At 42.1% G+C, this 16,646-nt stretch overlaps 1 protein-coding gene across 1 annotated transcript in view; it reads left to right on the top strand.

Annotated features, from left to right (window-relative positions):
* Window positions 1-16,646, top strand: part of arhgap39 (Rho GTPase activating protein 39) — a 74,820-nt gene that overhangs the window by 7,871 nt on the left and 50,303 nt on the right. The gene's annotated exons all lie outside the window — the stretch shown is intronic.

Genomic DNA, 16,646 nt, shown 5'->3' on the forward strand with positions numbered 1-16,646 from the left:
TGACCTCGTAAACCATCGACACCTTATGACCTCGTACACCATCGACACCTTATGACCTCGTACACCATCGACACCTTATGACCTCGTACACCATCGACACCTTATGACCTCGTACACCATCGACACCTTATGACCTCGTAAACCATCGACACCTTATGACCTCGTAAACCATCGACACCTTATGACCTCGTACACCATCGACACCTTATGACCTCGTACACCATCGACACCTTATGACCTCGTACACCATCGACACCTTATGACCTCGTACACCATCGACACCTTATGACCTCGTACACCATCGACACCTTATGACCTCGTAAACCATCGACACCTTATGACCTCGTACACCATCGACACCTTATGACCTCGTACACCATCGACACCTTATGACCTCGTAAACCATCGACACCTTATGACCTCGTAAACCATCGACACCTTATGACCTCGTAAACCATCGACACCTTATGACTTCGTAAACCATCGACACCTTATGACCTCGTACACCATCGACACCTTATGACCTCGTAAACCATCGACACCTTATGACCTCGTAAACCATCGACACCTTATGACCTCGTAAACCATCGACACCTTATGACTTCGTAAACCATCGACACCTTATGACCTCGTACACCATCGACACCTTATGACCTCGTAAACCATCGACACCTTATGACCTCGTAAACCATCGACACCTTATGACTTCGTAAACCATCGACACCTTATGACCTCGTAAACCATCGACACCTTATGACCTCGTAAACCATCGACACCTTATGACCTCGTAAACCATCGACACCTTATGACTTCGTAAACCATCGACACCTTATGACCTCGTAAACCATCGACACCTTATGACCTCGTAAACCATCGACACCTTATGACCTCGTAAACCATCGACACCTTATGACCTCATACACCATCGACACCTCATGACCTTATCTCTCAATCACTCAAAATACAACATATGTCAATGTAAATGCACGTCAACAACAATATACACAAATATATGAACAAATGAAAGTCAATTTACCGTGTTGCACCTCTTGGACCATGTGCAGAATTAGTTTCTCTTGAGGTCGTTTACTCTACTCTGCCTCTGTGCCAGCAAAATGACCCACGATGCCACGGTCATGTGTTTACGTTAACTTTGGTCATGTGACCCATTACTTTAGGTTACATTACGACTTTATATAAAGAATTACGATATTTCTGACATCAACCATTTACATGTATTATTTATTATTATTTATTCCCCTTTTTTAATGATTGCACAATACTTATGAATGTATAACTGAACACCAATCTTACTGATGAAACAGGACATAAAGCAAAATATCAAAAGTTAGTAAACATTATTTAAACGCAGGTTCATATTAAATATTATTTTTTTTTTTAAACAATCTGTGTGAATATATTGTCATGATGGAGTCAGACGTTCTTTCCACCGCACCAAACTTTAAATATGCAGAGAATGGTGTTTCGGAGGATGAGGGTGCTTCACATGTTTTGCTGACAGTGGAGAAGCCATGTTGACTAAGCAGGTTTTTGCTCACTGCACATTTTTTATTTTTTTTCTGACTATTTTAATTTCACTCTCTTTATATTATAACATAACATACTTTCAGACAGAGCTGGACGCGTGGCAGTGATGAAAATTTCAGCAGGAATTTTAATAAAATACTAAAATAATGTATCGCTATGTTGAAATTGCTCAGTGTGAAAGGTAGAGAATGCTATTATCTTTATAATGATATTTTGTTATATTAGTAAATTACATGTTTTAGATTTTAAATCATTTCTGCCATGGTGTTTTAATGGTTTCGTGACACACATATTAGTGAATGAGGTACATTATTATTAGTGAATGTCAGTGTTTGTGATCTTGAACTTTGAACATTTATTTGTTGCCTCAGCCGTCCACACACCTGCTATCACCTCAGATGAAACGTGACACATTACCTTTTCTTTAGTACATGCAGATCTATTAAGATGCAAATAGCCCCCCTCTGTCACTCACGTGCAGGTTGACTCGATGATATGAAAAGCCTCTCTCAAGTTGATTGGATTGGTTCCTTTGGTATGTGACATAAGAACTGGCTGTCTGAGTGGGTTTCTAAGGCTGTCGTTAGTGCACAGCAGAAATGCTCAGCTATGGCGTTGACTGTTTATTGCACTGATTATATGTCTTCTGTACATGCTTACAGACTGACCACATCACTGTTGTGTCAATTAATAACGTTAAAGCACACCCTTTTGTGTAATATTGCTAGTATACAATAAGTTACCAACTAATTAAAATACGTAATCAAAATGTATTTATATTGTGGAGCAATTCACTTTCCAAATATCAAACCTTTTGTGAGTGCGATCGCCGTTTCCGTGACAACACATGGGGTACGACTAAAAACTGGAAAACAGTCAGTAGACTCTTATGTAATGTAACAGAGAGGATTTCTAGTCCGTTTTATTGCTTTCTAGAGATTGTTTCTCAAACTGAATAAATACAGAACATAGAAACACGAAACTGCTCAGCTAGCTCAGACAGATTGGAACAAAGATATCTGATGAACAAAGATATCCATGGACTCGTGTATTTTCAGGGTGGTTGGTGTTTTTCAGAGTCCTGGAAACATTTCACAGCCCGGGATGTTGACCCGTACGGACTTTGTTCTGAGACTCTCTCGTTGATCCAGCTCTTCATTTGATGTGACACAGCTCTTGTTTTTTGTTTCGGGTTCTACTCATCCTCTTCCAACCATTCATCAAAACTAAGTCTGCCATATATAAATCAAAATTAACAACAAAACGATCCATTTTGGATCAATATTATATATGGTCTTTGATCCAGCCCAGTTGGTGACAATGTTGCCATGGAGATGGCGGAGTGATATTATCTAGTGATGAGCAGGGTGAGCTGTCGTGTTGATTTGAGCCCGTTCCAGATGTTCAGTTGACCAATCAGATCTGGTTGGAACTACTTGTTGTATAATAATAACTATTGTATGACTAATTGCACTTAATATTGTTCCCACTGCAGGTTTGTGTCTTTGTGTGGTGATTTAATGTGACGTTTTTCAGAAGTAACGCAGCTTTGAACACATCCGCGGCTGGTTCTGTTGTTTTTGTGATGGTATGATCTTCAAGAATCTTAAAGAAATCAGGCATAGTTCATTTAGATCTGTTGCCAGTTTTAGTACACCGTTATGTACCTTGTATATTGTAATAACATGATTTGCTGAACACGACAAACATTTTGTTTGGTTAAAAGTACATTATAAACAAGAATAACTGCCTCGCCTCGGAGTTATGAAAAACACGACTTGGATATTAATCTGGAATAAATATAGCCGTCTAAAAGGAGGTTGGCTGTGTCTTCTAATTTTTGTGTGTGTCCATGTTTTCGGCAGGATAAAAGAATCATGAATCACTGCAGTCGGGCCTCAGAGCGTTACGTTGGAGTGGGCGGGTGTGTGTGCGGGGGGAGGTGGGGGTGGGGTTGTTAACAAGCGGGAGGCCGTTTTAATTAGCCATGCTGCTGTTGAAGAACTAATCAGCTTTATGCAGGGATGGTACACGCACACACACACACGCACACACACACGCACACACACACACGCACACACACACACACACACACACACACACACACACACACACACACACACACAATGCTGACAGTTTGTGGAAATAACACATTCCCTGTAAGGCACTGTTGTCGGTGGGGGTGGAGAAGATGGGGTGGGGGAAGGGGGGTTTGAGGCAGGAAGTTGGAGTGGGACTCCCTCACCCCCCCAACAGGTTTTATTTAGTCCTCAACCTCTGTGCGTCACTTTGCAGGCAGAGCTAAAGTCACAACTGTTGTCCTCCCTCACACATCAATATCAATGACATCATACTGTTTTGATCCATGAGTCATACATGATGTAGAGATTGCATCATTTGCTGAAGCTGAATTCCTGGATTTTCTTTTTTTTCTAATTAATGATATTTAATTAATTGAATGATTGATAGTTTGGTGTGAGAATGTTTATTGCAAATGTCCGTAGTTAGTTTTCTCTAGAGAAGACGCTCTAACTTGCAGATGAACAACAGATCTGAAGAAAATAGGAAGTTTTGATACTACACATCACATGGTCTGTATACACACTGCTTATGTAAATTAGTGATAACTAATGTCACACAAATTGTCCAGCCACCTACACTTTCGTTAGTCAACTCCTAATAAAATAAAAGCAGTGATTTCGTTGCTCCCGTGAATAATTGGCCATTTTTCACCCTCTCACTTCATCAGGTGATTCGAATGTTGAAGACATACAGATGCTGTTAGCAGTCGGGCTGAATATTTACATCGCACCAGAAAGCAATAGAATCAGTAGTTTTAAGTACTGTATTTTGGTTATGCGCTTTTAAAGCTGTCTGTCCAGACGCCACTAAACAACATAAAGAGAAGAAACACATTGCGAATATTAAAAATCAAATTTTGAATAGTAAGCTATGTGATTCAAATTGTTTTCAATGCAAACATTCAATTCGGGCACTTTAAATTCAAATATAAATGATGCAAATTGAGTTTCTATTGACATATTTTTCTGCCCATGGTCGGGGCTCCAGGTAAGATATAAACAACATGCCAGATGTTCACAACACTTCAAATGACTATGGTTGCAGTCCACTCAGGGTGGTGTAGTTTTGGGGGCCACCCTTCAACATTTGGGATCCACGTTCCTACTCTGAGCTCAAATGATTCTGGACTTTTGAGGCTGCTTGGTTAAAAACAATCCCCTGATGCCTCTGCAGTCCTTCCCCGCTGGTTGGTTTTCCGTTTGTTTCCTGACCAACTCCAACACTGACACAGCTGTTGTGTCACGTCTTCAGACTGCAGCTCGTCTTTGCATGATGGTCTTTTAACGGACTCTCTGAGCCAAAAGAGCCCCCGTCACTTTTCAGTTCCCGTCTCCCTGTCGGTATGATCCTTTGTGTTTGAAGGTATTTTCTCTCTCGCTGCTTTAGATCGAGCTGTATTGACCAAACAGCCCCCCAACACAGTCACAGTGCATGACACCTGGTTAGATTGTGGTCTTAACAATCAGCCTTTATTTACAGTGTGATTGATTGTGAGCTGTTGGGCGAATTTGACACCTCCATCATGTGTGACAAATGTGTGTGAGCATCGAACTGACTGTTGGAGATAACAGTGTGTGTAGCAGGTATTCAGTCACTAGTCACACCACACATGCCTGAGGGTCATCAAATTGCTGAGGACATGGTTGCTGGGAGACGAGCTCCCCACGCTTTTTTGTTCGAGAGGGAGTTTGTTCACTACAAACTGGCACATCTCACCTACACACACACACACACACACACACACACACACACACACACACACACACACACACACACACACACACACACACACACACACAAAGACTCTTCAGACTGTATTTATTGCCTGTGCTGCTGCACCTCTGTGTGTGTAATAAGCAGATCTTGTTTAGACCTGACCACGTAGGCCAATATTACTCTCAATAATGTGCCCTTAAAATAACTGTAAAATAATCCACCAGTGACTTAAGACTCGGTTTTTATTGTACACACACTTGGTCACAAGTATACATGTGCTATTTTAAACATGTGGGCCTTCTAACTGCAACCTCTTTGGATAAAACATCGTGTCTCACGTCGTCCAGTGTTTTGGGTCCAGTATGAATCTCCCCAGTGTTATAGTACCAACTGGCCAGAACAGGACCAGTTTTCTGACACCTGTTTTGGTCTTAAGGATTTCTTTTTTTAAACTCGGACTATGGAGCCGTCTGACATCGAGGCTTGTTTTTTAAATTGGCTCATTGCCTTTAGGGGGCCGATTGCTCTGCCTGCCTGCACTCTGCCAGATATAAGGATTCACCGTCCAGCAGATAGTTTCCATCCTGCTGGTGCCTGAGCTCTGAGCCCTGAGAGGCCTCAGTTCCTCTGCTGCCCAGCGTCGCCCAGAGTGACATCTCTTCAACTCCTGGTTCAGTCATCCGCTCCGAGTCCCGAGTCTCCTCCCGTGTCCCTGTGCAGGTCGCCGACATCACACCACCACTCTACCAAGTGCCTCTTCCTCGGCAGCTCAATAATGTCGGGCCACCGGTCTGGCTGGGTCGTAGACACCACCTCCCCAGTGTCAGTTCAGGGCGGGTAGCCAGCGCCATGCCACTAGTCTGTGACGGGGTCAAGTCTGCTTCCGGCTGGGTCGATCCTGCCTCGCCCGCTCCTGTCCCACGTCCTCGCCCGCTCCTGGGCCACGTCCTCGCCCGCTCCTGTCCTACGTCCTCGCCCGCTCCTGTCCCACGTCCTCGCCCGCTCCTGGGCCACGTCCTCGCCCGCTCCTGGGCCACATCCTCGCCCGCTCCTGTCCCACGTCCTCGCCCGCTCCTGTCCCACGTCCTCGCCCGCTCCTGGGCCACGTCCTCGCCCGCTCCTGTCCTACGTCCTCGCCCACTCCTGGGCCACATCCTCGCCCGCTCCTGTCCCACGTCCTCGCCCGCTCCTGTCCCACGTCCTCACCCGCTCCTGTCCCATGTCCTCGCCCGCTCCTGGCCCATGTCCTCGCCTGCTCCTGTCTCACGTCCTGCAGCTACACGCCAAAACCTGAGGTACTGATGTTGATCAAGTGAGAATACTTTCTGACGAAGGTTGTAGCTCCTCCTCGTCCCCGTGCACTTCACAGTGCTGCACACCGTTCGCTTCCTTCAGGTACAGAACTTTTTGATCCGCTCTCATTTGTTGCTTTAAAGGTTTTGTTTCTATCGTATGCATATTTCATGCAGGATTCAAATTTTCATACAAGAGATATTGAAACTTTAAAATGTTAGCTTGAGTTTCCAGCCAACTCAGCTTGCCAACTACAGCTGATTAAAATCTGCAATCAAATCTTATTTCAGCAAAATCGACAGATGCTGGCTAGAAATGAGGGAGCCTCTGAAGTTTGGAGACTAATTTAGTAGAAAGAACCACTCCAACTATCAAGGTGCACTTCATGCAGTGAGCAACAGCAGCAAGAACTTAATGATTCTTTAAATATGCTGAATCACTGTGTTTTAGAGAGACTTTAGAAAGTCAGCATATGTTGGTACTTTATTTTTGAGAATATTTGGAGTATTTGGAAATGATGGTCCATCAGGCGAAACCTACCCCAATGATCACACAGGTCCTCGTTAGGCCAGTACATCAGCCAGCAGCTCATATTATGATCATTGATTGAGAGAGAGAGAGAGTGTGTGTGTGTGTGTGTGTGTGTGTGTGTGTGTGTGTGTGTGTGTGTGTGTGTGTGTGTGTGTGTATATACCATCGCAACACCCTACTTTGTGTCCCACTTCGTAAAGAGAATATTTCCTGTATACAGCAGGTTACCAGACAGCATGTTGCCAGAAGGAAAATCATGTGACGGACGGTCGTAGACCAGTCAGCACTGAAGTTTCTCTACATGCTCAAACCGAAGGCATCGCTGACGGTACTCTTTTAAGTCGACCAATTTGGTAACAGATCAATGACTTCTAAAATTGAATTCTAAAATTACAAGTTTTTGAAGCTAGAAATCAACTGATTGCACTAATCCCACTAATTCAAACCCCAGGTGTTGGTCCTGCTCCTTCTGGTCCACAGTCCTCCTCTTCATCAAGCAGCAATTCTCAAAGTGAGGTTCCAGCTCCAAGTTCCATTTAAGTCCAAGTTTGATTGAATGTGGCTATTTTTATGCAGACGTATTATTTGAAAAAATTTTCTTCTTGGTGTTGAATTAAACTTGGGATCCAAATCCATGATTTAATGTCTATTGTGCATGTAGATAATTAAAGAAAATGCACTTTGAAGATATAGTTTGTGAACTCATCATAAATGTGAGGATTGATTTTAGGTGATATCAGTGTTCAGCTTTATAAATCTGGATAATTTCTTATGAAGTTATAGGAAGTTAATCATATAGCGCTGTAGTGAAACTGGAACTTCTGGATAAACGGTAAATGGTCTGCACTTATCCATTATCACCTTAGCGGTCTCGAAGCACTCTACTCTGTTTCCCGTTCACAAATTCACACAGTAATGGCGGCTGAGCTGCCGTGCGAGCTGCTGGCGTGCCATCAGGACCGACCTGGGGTTCAGTGCTTTTCCTTGGAAAAGAGAAAGTGGGGATGAACCCACCAGCCTCAACATTAGTGGGCATCCCGCTCTACCATCTGAGCTACTGCCATCCCCAATCCCCCAGAAGAAATTAAAAAAAGGTATTATATTTGGAACAGGACATGCTGTTGACTCGCGTGTAGTTAAAGGAGGCAAAAAACAACGAGTAAAAACATTTGGACAAATCTTTATTTATTTTTCAGCAAAATGTTTATTCTACAAAATCTAACTGGGTTCAAGGAGGAATTCAAGGCATTTGTTGAGGAGTTCCTCCTGGTTGTAGTCATTGTAGTGTGACCCCCCTCTTTCCATTATCCTGCTGGTTGCGTCATTCACTTGCCAACAACAGTTGCCTTGCCGCCCCCGTATCTCCACCTTCATCACCACTGGCACCCTCCACCCACCCCACCCACCTCTCTCTCTGCTCAGTCCCTCTCTGCCCTTCTCTTCATCACTCAAGCCAACCTGCCATCCCTCCCTCTTCTCCCCTGCTGAATCACTGCAGGCCGTTTGAGCCCACTGATGGAGTACTTCAAGTCTACACACTGCAGCTCATCTACTTCCTGTCTACTCCATGTCAGTAAGATGCTTAAAACCTTCTGCCTTAGCCCCTGAGGAGGGTCAGCCATCAACCTTCATCACCGCGCAGCACCTTTAATTTGTCTTCATCTGCCGAGACAACCCAAGTTCAGTTGTAGTAAAGGATTTTATAACAATTAAAATAGAAACGTTTGGATTCCCCTCCATGACAGTGACTACGATTCTATTGATGCTTTTTGATCTACAGTATAATATGTGTGAACTACGTCCATTACAAAAGACAGTTCAGATCCAAGTCAGAGACCATTGTGTGTGTTAAAAAGCAGATTTGACTGAATGTAGAAGAACAAAGGCAGAGACGTGGAGGGGATATCCGATAGGGCGGCAGATGCTCAGTCAGCCATCTGCCTTGTAAAAATCATTGATTGTGGCTTCGGGCTGGCAGTATGACTGTTAGTGGAGCATCATAGTAGAGACACACTGCTGAAGCTACATGACACGCAGTATCTCTCCTGTCTGTCTATCTGTGCAGCCTGCAGAGAGCTGCTGCCTTTAGAGGATGTCACTTCCAGGGCTGAATAATGAGGCTGATGCAGAAGTGCCTTAAGCTGCAATACCACCAAGTGCCACTAGAGGTCGGCTCCAAAAAGCCTCACATTCAGCTAGTCCCATACATTTTATGCCAATAAAATTGATCTCTGTGTTGTTAGCTAAAGTCACTCCTTCTTATTAGTTTTCTGGAGGTCCATCTGAAAATAATCCCTCATTCATTAGAAAAGAAGATTCAAGAAGACCTGTTTTTGGGGGCGTGTCTGTTTGATTGACAGACCTGTGGTGCAGTCAGGTTACAGCTATCGGTGGGCGGGACGTAGTATCGTCAGGTTTCTGATCAGATCGGTCAGATCCACCGCTGGCTCCTCCCCCAGCTCGTCCAAATATGGTCACTTCCTGCTCCAAACCGCTCCGAACTAGCAAAGATGGTGACGGACAGAATCTGAACTGGAGGATTCATAACGTTCACAAACCAACAGGGGACGTCATGTTTAGTTGCAGTATGACCTTGAGATGCCTCTGTCCAACGTTAAGAAAACTCGGACACTTTAGAGATCACCAGTTAACATATTGTGTCTCTTGCTTTCAGTTTTTGTGCGATGCTGTGTAAACCGTTCTCATCTTACTCAGTCTGGTTCTCTTTCTCTGTTTCTGTTCTTTGAACTTTTCTTTAAATTTGCAGTCATGTTTCTCTTTACCTCAGAGGAGGTAGAGAAAGGTGCTTCAATTCAAAGACAGAGTCCTTTGAACGACATCTGAGATGTTAATAGATAGGTTGATGTGCGATATGTGGTGAGATTGTTGACAGCTGTTGAGGCTGCACCTGTAATTCACTCCCACACATTACGCTGGTTAATCTTGATTAGAATCAGAGTCCCGCACTGCTGAACACCGCGTAGCAGAGCAGAAAATGAGACGAAGGAAGGAGGACAAGGGCAAAAAAGACAAACTTCTGTAGCACAACACAAAGACTGCAGGGACACAGAATGAATAAAAGGATTGTAAAGAAATCACAGATATTTTATTAAGGAGGAAGTACATATAAAGAAACTGTTGAATCGTATTGACATAATGTCCACAATAACCATTTTTAAAACAGATAAAAGAATGAAATACAAATTTAAAAAGGTGATATAAAACAAGTGACATGGCAGAGAAGACGATGTGGAACATAGTTTAAAATATATGAAAATAGATTACAAAAATGTGAAGTTTAAAAGGTATGTATTTAGGTTTATTTTTTAAAGTGTTAAAAGATAGTGAAGCCATCAACTCAACTGGCAGGCTGTTCCAGAGGCAAAAAAAATGTTGTAACAGTAAAACATCGGAAAAATAAAGAGGAGGGCCGGGGGATGAGAACCTCTAACAAACTCTGAGCAGCAGGTCCAGATCTTTCTGTGATGAGCAGCTGACTTGGTTCCATTCAGTGAACCTGATGAAGCTACCTGTGAACTCTGAGGGACACATTCAGGACCTTGGACAGCTCCCTGAAGAACATCAGAGATACCTACATCACGCTGTTGGCTGTCAATCATCATTCAGTTCGTTCAATAACTTCATATAATAATAATTTCATCGCTGACAGACGACATGTTTGAATAATTTCTACCTCTGACATCAGAAAAGTTTAACGGGTATAAAACCTCATTCTCTACGTATTCTGGTTTCCTGCGTCTCCTTCACAATAAGAGCAGCCGTCTCTCCTGATGTTCATCTGATTAAAACCTTCAGTCGTACTAAAATACACAACAATCACTTCTCTTGTTTCTACTTCCAGGTTTAGTAAATATCGTTTTTTTTTTATTATTATTATTTATATATATATACATATATATATATATGCATATATATATTTATATTACATTTCCCCTCCCAGTGTTTTACACGTTCAAGTAGAAATGCTCAATATTACAGATGTATTCAGGCAAACAGGCAAAATGAACAACGAGTGTTTAATTGCACATTAAAAGACGAAATCCTCGCTGCACGTCGTTGGTAGATCAGCTTGGACATTTTATTCGGGGGCGGTGTGAAGTTTGCACATGAAATGCAAACATTTAGTAAATCAGACCCTGAGAGTAGTAATATTGAGAGTTTGTTGTCATCCATGTTCGTTCTCAAGTCGTTTACGACTTTAACTTTATTGTTAGTGTACTGAGGGTCTCAGGATGGGCACAGCTCACCAGTGTTTGTTACAGATGTTGACGTGTAAACACACACACACACACACACACACACACACACACACACACACACACACACACACTCATCCACCCACCAATGCAGCCAGACAGAACAAATTAGGACTTTGCACTACTTACCAGCTTTTAATGCTGGTTTACTGCAAATTAAACTATTTTTATCTTTTTTGCACCAAATGTTGTTGTTGTTGTTGTTGTTGTTGTTGTTGTTGTTGTTGTTGTTGTGTTGCTTGACATATGTTATTGGCCTTGCTTTCACTATAACTTGTGATAAAGTGCCTCCCTGCCTGACTAGGGTTAGGGTTAGACTCTGCTTTCTCCTAAAGTTATTCTATACTCGGTCAACCAAGACGTATTCTTCAGTTGTTGGTGTCATGCCAGAGGTGTCAGAAAAGGCCTCCGTGTTTGCAGCAACTCAGACTGATCATGCGCTTGGTTTTGTTGTGGACATTTCATCAAGCTGCATGCATTTAATAAACATACGATTTGTGTTCGAAGGATGTTTTATGGTGTTGGTGAGAGGTCAGAATTAATAATAATAAAAATACCTACATAATCTCTCAGCATGTCACTCTTTCATGTGTAGTTTTTTTTTTTTTTTTTTTTTTTTTAATAAGAATTATTAACCCCTTAACAACCGCTATGCTCAATACGGGCACCGTGAAAAGTATTCCACTGCTGGTCTGTTTGTACCTGATCTAAAAAACAATACGGATTATTATATTCTGGATAACGTAACATCCTGACAGCCTCACTGCATTGACAAGACCCAAGAAAGTCACTGCACCCAGTGCAAAACTTCCCCCATTAAATTACAATAATTAATTTGCACACTTTGTCTTTGGATTAAACAAATAAAACATAATGTGTTAATTACTTATTTTCAGAGGTGCATTTTGTCGGTTGTTTTCAGGCTCACTGCTCAGCAAGTTAACTGTAATGTACAGCTTTGCACACATGCTTCTTATCACAGTCAGGAAACATCTGACCTAAAATGGCAAATCAAGCCACTTGTTGACTTTTAAGTGCTTCTCGGATGTTAAAGATGGCGTTGGTTCTTCGGTGCGTTTCAAATAAAGGTAGAATGAGGACAGTCGAGCGTTTAGGTAGGCTACGATTCCTGTTTCTTGACTGACATCACAAACTGAAACAATACTTTTGTGGACTGACTTTTAGTCTGTTTAGAAAGTTTATGAGGTAGTTTAGAAATATAAGCTCAAAAGCTCTGATTGGCGGTTGCTTGACGCAGCATGTTTGCAAACCCTAAAGTTTTCGGTCGACATTAGTATCTTTCAGAGTGCATGCTCGTGTCTGCAGCGCACAGAGAGGAGAAGAGCGACCTAAACTGGGTCATCTGGAACACCAACACATCAACCAATTATGGCCAATTAATCCTGCTATCTGTGCTCTGGATCTCTCTATTTAACAGGCCTGTTCTGCTCCACTTGACAAGCATTCCCTTTGACAGCTGATGTACCACTTCTTTCTCTATTCTTTCTTTTCTTTCTTTCTCTCTCTCTTTCACGCACACAGACAGACACACACAAGAACACATAGTAGCTGGCAATAATTGTGGCTGTCCCAATGCTCACCCAGACTGAGCTCCAGTTTATTTACACCAACAGAACTTTTAAAGGCTGATGGAAACCTCGAGAATCACAAGGAAATGGCTACTAAGCTGACAAAAGTGGTTGTCATCTATGTATGTACATTTTTTACCACTGAGCTGCATCACCTCTTCTTTTTACAACACTCTGTAAACGTTTGAGAATTTAGGAGATCAGTTGCTGAAATGTTTTGAAAGTGAAATGTGGTCCCATTCCTGCCTGATATAGGATTTCAGCTGCTCAACAGTTCAGGGTCTCCTTTGTTGTATTGTTCATGTCCTGATGCTCCAGATGTTTTCAATGATTGACAGGTCTGGACAGCAGGAGGCCAGTTTATCAGCGGACTCTTCTACTAGAGAACCATGCTGTTGGAATACTTGCAGAATGTGGTTGGACGTTGTTCTGCTGAAATAAATAAGACCTTCCCTGAAAGAGACGTTGTCTGGATGGCAGCATATGCTGCACAGTCATACCATACTGCAATGCTGGCTTTAGAACTGAGTGCTGATAACAAGCTGGATGGTCCCTCTCCTCTTTAACCGGGAGGATGCAGCGTCCATGATTTCCAAACAGAATCTCAGATTGTGATCCATCAGACCTCAGGACAGTTGTCCACTTCACCTCAGTCCATCTTCAATGATCTCGGTCCAGAGAAGGTGGCGGTGTTTCTGGATCATGTTTCTATCTGGTTTCTTCTTTGGAGAGTTTTAACATCATTTGTGGACGCAGCGATGAACTGTGTTCACAGACGATGGTTTTCACAAGTGTTCCTGAGCCCATGCAGTGATTTCCACTCCAGAATAGTGTGTTTTTAATGCAGTGCTGCCTGAGGGCCCGAAGATCACCACCATCCAATATTGGTTTCCAGCCTTGTCCCTTGTGTTCAGAGATTTCTCCAGATTCTCTGAATCTTTTGATGATATTATGAACCGTAGACGATGAAATCCAATAATTCTTTGTAGTTTTAAGTTGAGGAACATTATTCTTAGATTGTTCCCACACAGTGTTTCACAGAGTGGTGAACCTCCCCATATTCACTGCTGAGAGACTCTGCCTCTCTGAAATCATCTTTTTATACCCGATCATGTTACTGATCTGTTGCCATGGTAACCTCATTAGTTGAGATGTTCCACCAGGTGGGTTTTTTTTTTTAAGTTTACACAATTCTTTCAGTCTTTCGTTGACCCTCTCCCAACTTTTTTGACACTTGTTGCTGCCATCAAATTCAAAATGAGCAGATATTTTTTTATAATTCTGTTTTTATTTACATTTCACACAGAGTCCCAACATGTTTGGAAATTAGGTTTTAGTTGTAGGAGCAGTGACTCAGATCTCTATCTTTTTTTAGTGCCAGCTTGGATCATGTAATTTTAGGGGGATTTTGCAGTTTTTGAATAAATATGAGTATATACCGATTTTTGCATATGAAATGGAAACATAAGAATGTTGTACTTTCCCTCCTAAAGTATCAGGTGATGCCAAATTTAGGGTGTTGTATTTGTTACTGTAGAAAAGTGGCTGTACTGCATTGCTGTGTCTCCACTGCGTTGTGGGTCTCAGGTAAGACGTCTTCATGCCTCAGCACCTGTACTTTGTTGGATTTTCTGGATTGTTGTATGAACTTTGCTTGCAATAGAAATCTACCTGTCTCTGTTCCCTTCACTTGTATAAAGAGCTAAAACAACGTTTGATGAGGAAAAGTCATCACTGTGAAATATTCCATTCTCTCATGGCTAAACTGTGGAACAACTGGATGCCAGTTCATAACAGATGTATTTGAACAAGCAAAATGACTTGAATGAGGCTTTCTGTATGTATTTATGTGCAGGTGAACTAACAGAGTTGGAGGGACCTGAAAACTCATAAATTTGATAATCTGGCAACGTCATCATGTTCTAAAATTGCAGTAATTAATTTAGTGTCTACCGTGTATTCATGTTGGCAGAAATATTTACAACAATCAGATGAGATTTTTAATCAAATAAAACCTGCTGTTTGTCACTTCTGTATTATGTCCTCCTCAAATTTTTTTCAAAATGAAAATGTGTGCAGAAGTTCAGTGCCTAATGGACTGACTTATATTCAGCTAAATAATACTGTTATGGAAGCAGGTGCACTAAAGATACTGAAGAGGATTTGTTTGGCGGTGTTTGCTCTTTAGTCCCTCTGGGATGCATCTGCTGTCCGGACGGTGATCGATGCGGGATCTCCCTCTTATCCAGAGTAAGAGGGGATGATGGAGCCTTTAAGATACACCATCAATACTCCTCAAGCCAGCAGCTCATGAGGTTCAGATGCACTTCAGGCACACCGCTCACTCAGCAGACCGACTCACTGACTGCTGCTGTCGGTAGATCTGAAACAAGCCGCCTTCTCGCAAATTACCATCAAGACTTGTTAATATCCGGACTAATCCGCTGACACTGATGTTTTTTATTTGTTTAAATAGAGCCGGTCCACTGAAGCAGCAGGGTGCCAATGCACAGAGCCAGCGAAACACCATCCAGAAAGACACCATGATAACTTTCCAGAGTTATAATCTCCTGAATCCATGACATTTTTCATGAATGTAACTATTACAGGTGGCTAGCACGTTTAAAGATGACGTCGCCATTCCTTATCCTGCCCACAACGTTTGGATTTGTGAATTTGTTTTTTCTCCAACAGGGCGCCAAAAAAAACGCCTCGATGAGAACAAGTCAGAAACAATCGATTTCAAATTTATTTGTGTGGCACCACATCACAACATAAATCATCCCACGGCACTTAACATTTCAGATATTATATGCATTTGGGCCTCTTGTGAAACTGTCACACACATCAGCCAAGTTTTTGATGATTCTGGGACATTTTCCAAAATTCTAATTGACTGGTACGGATTTCTTTGTCAAACTCAGTTTAGCTTACATTGTGCACAGGAACTTGCCTGCTCAGCCGTGATTGGTTTATTGATTGACCTTATTAATCAACTGCTGCTCTGATGGATTTAAGCTTAGAGCAACATAAATCCAGTGAGCACGCTCGCTGTGTTGTTTCAAAATGCTGTTAAAATGTTTTCTTTTGTGTGTCTGTCTTCTGTACTCCTGCTGTGAGGGCTGACATGTCATCATTTATAATATGTGATTGCAGTTTTGTGACGTTGAACTCCAAATAACAATCTGCTGTGCACTTTGGTTTTCTATCACTTCTGTGCTACACAGAAAAAGCAAGTCCTCACCACAGTGGTTGTAGCTAACGTGTGTGTGTGTGTGTGTGTGTGTGTGTGTGTGTGTGTGTGTGTGTGTGTGTGTGTGTGTGTGTGTGTGTGTGCGCGCATGCACGCGCACGTGTGTTTCATTTTTCCGAAAACTACATTTGAACAAATATCCAATGGCAATTCATTCAAATTAATTCAAATGAATATTCAATTTGAAAGAATTGTGCGTAAATAGTGCAAATACAAAGTGACAGCCCCAATAAAGACATATATCTGTGTGTGTGTGTGTGTGTGTGTGTGTTTATAATTCTGTAATGTCTCCCTGTATAGTTGTGTGTAGATATATTAGATGAAAAAGGGAAACAGTACCAGAGTTAAAAGCTTCCC

The sequence above is a fragment of the Embiotoca jacksoni genome, unplaced genomic scaffold, assembly GCF_022577435.1.
Source record: "Embiotoca jacksoni isolate LCO1_2020_lvr unplaced genomic scaffold, fEmbJac1.0.p SCAF_16, whole genome shotgun sequence".
NCBI classification, from domain to species: domain Eukaryota; kingdom Metazoa; phylum Chordata; class Actinopteri; family Embiotocidae; genus Embiotoca; species Embiotoca jacksoni.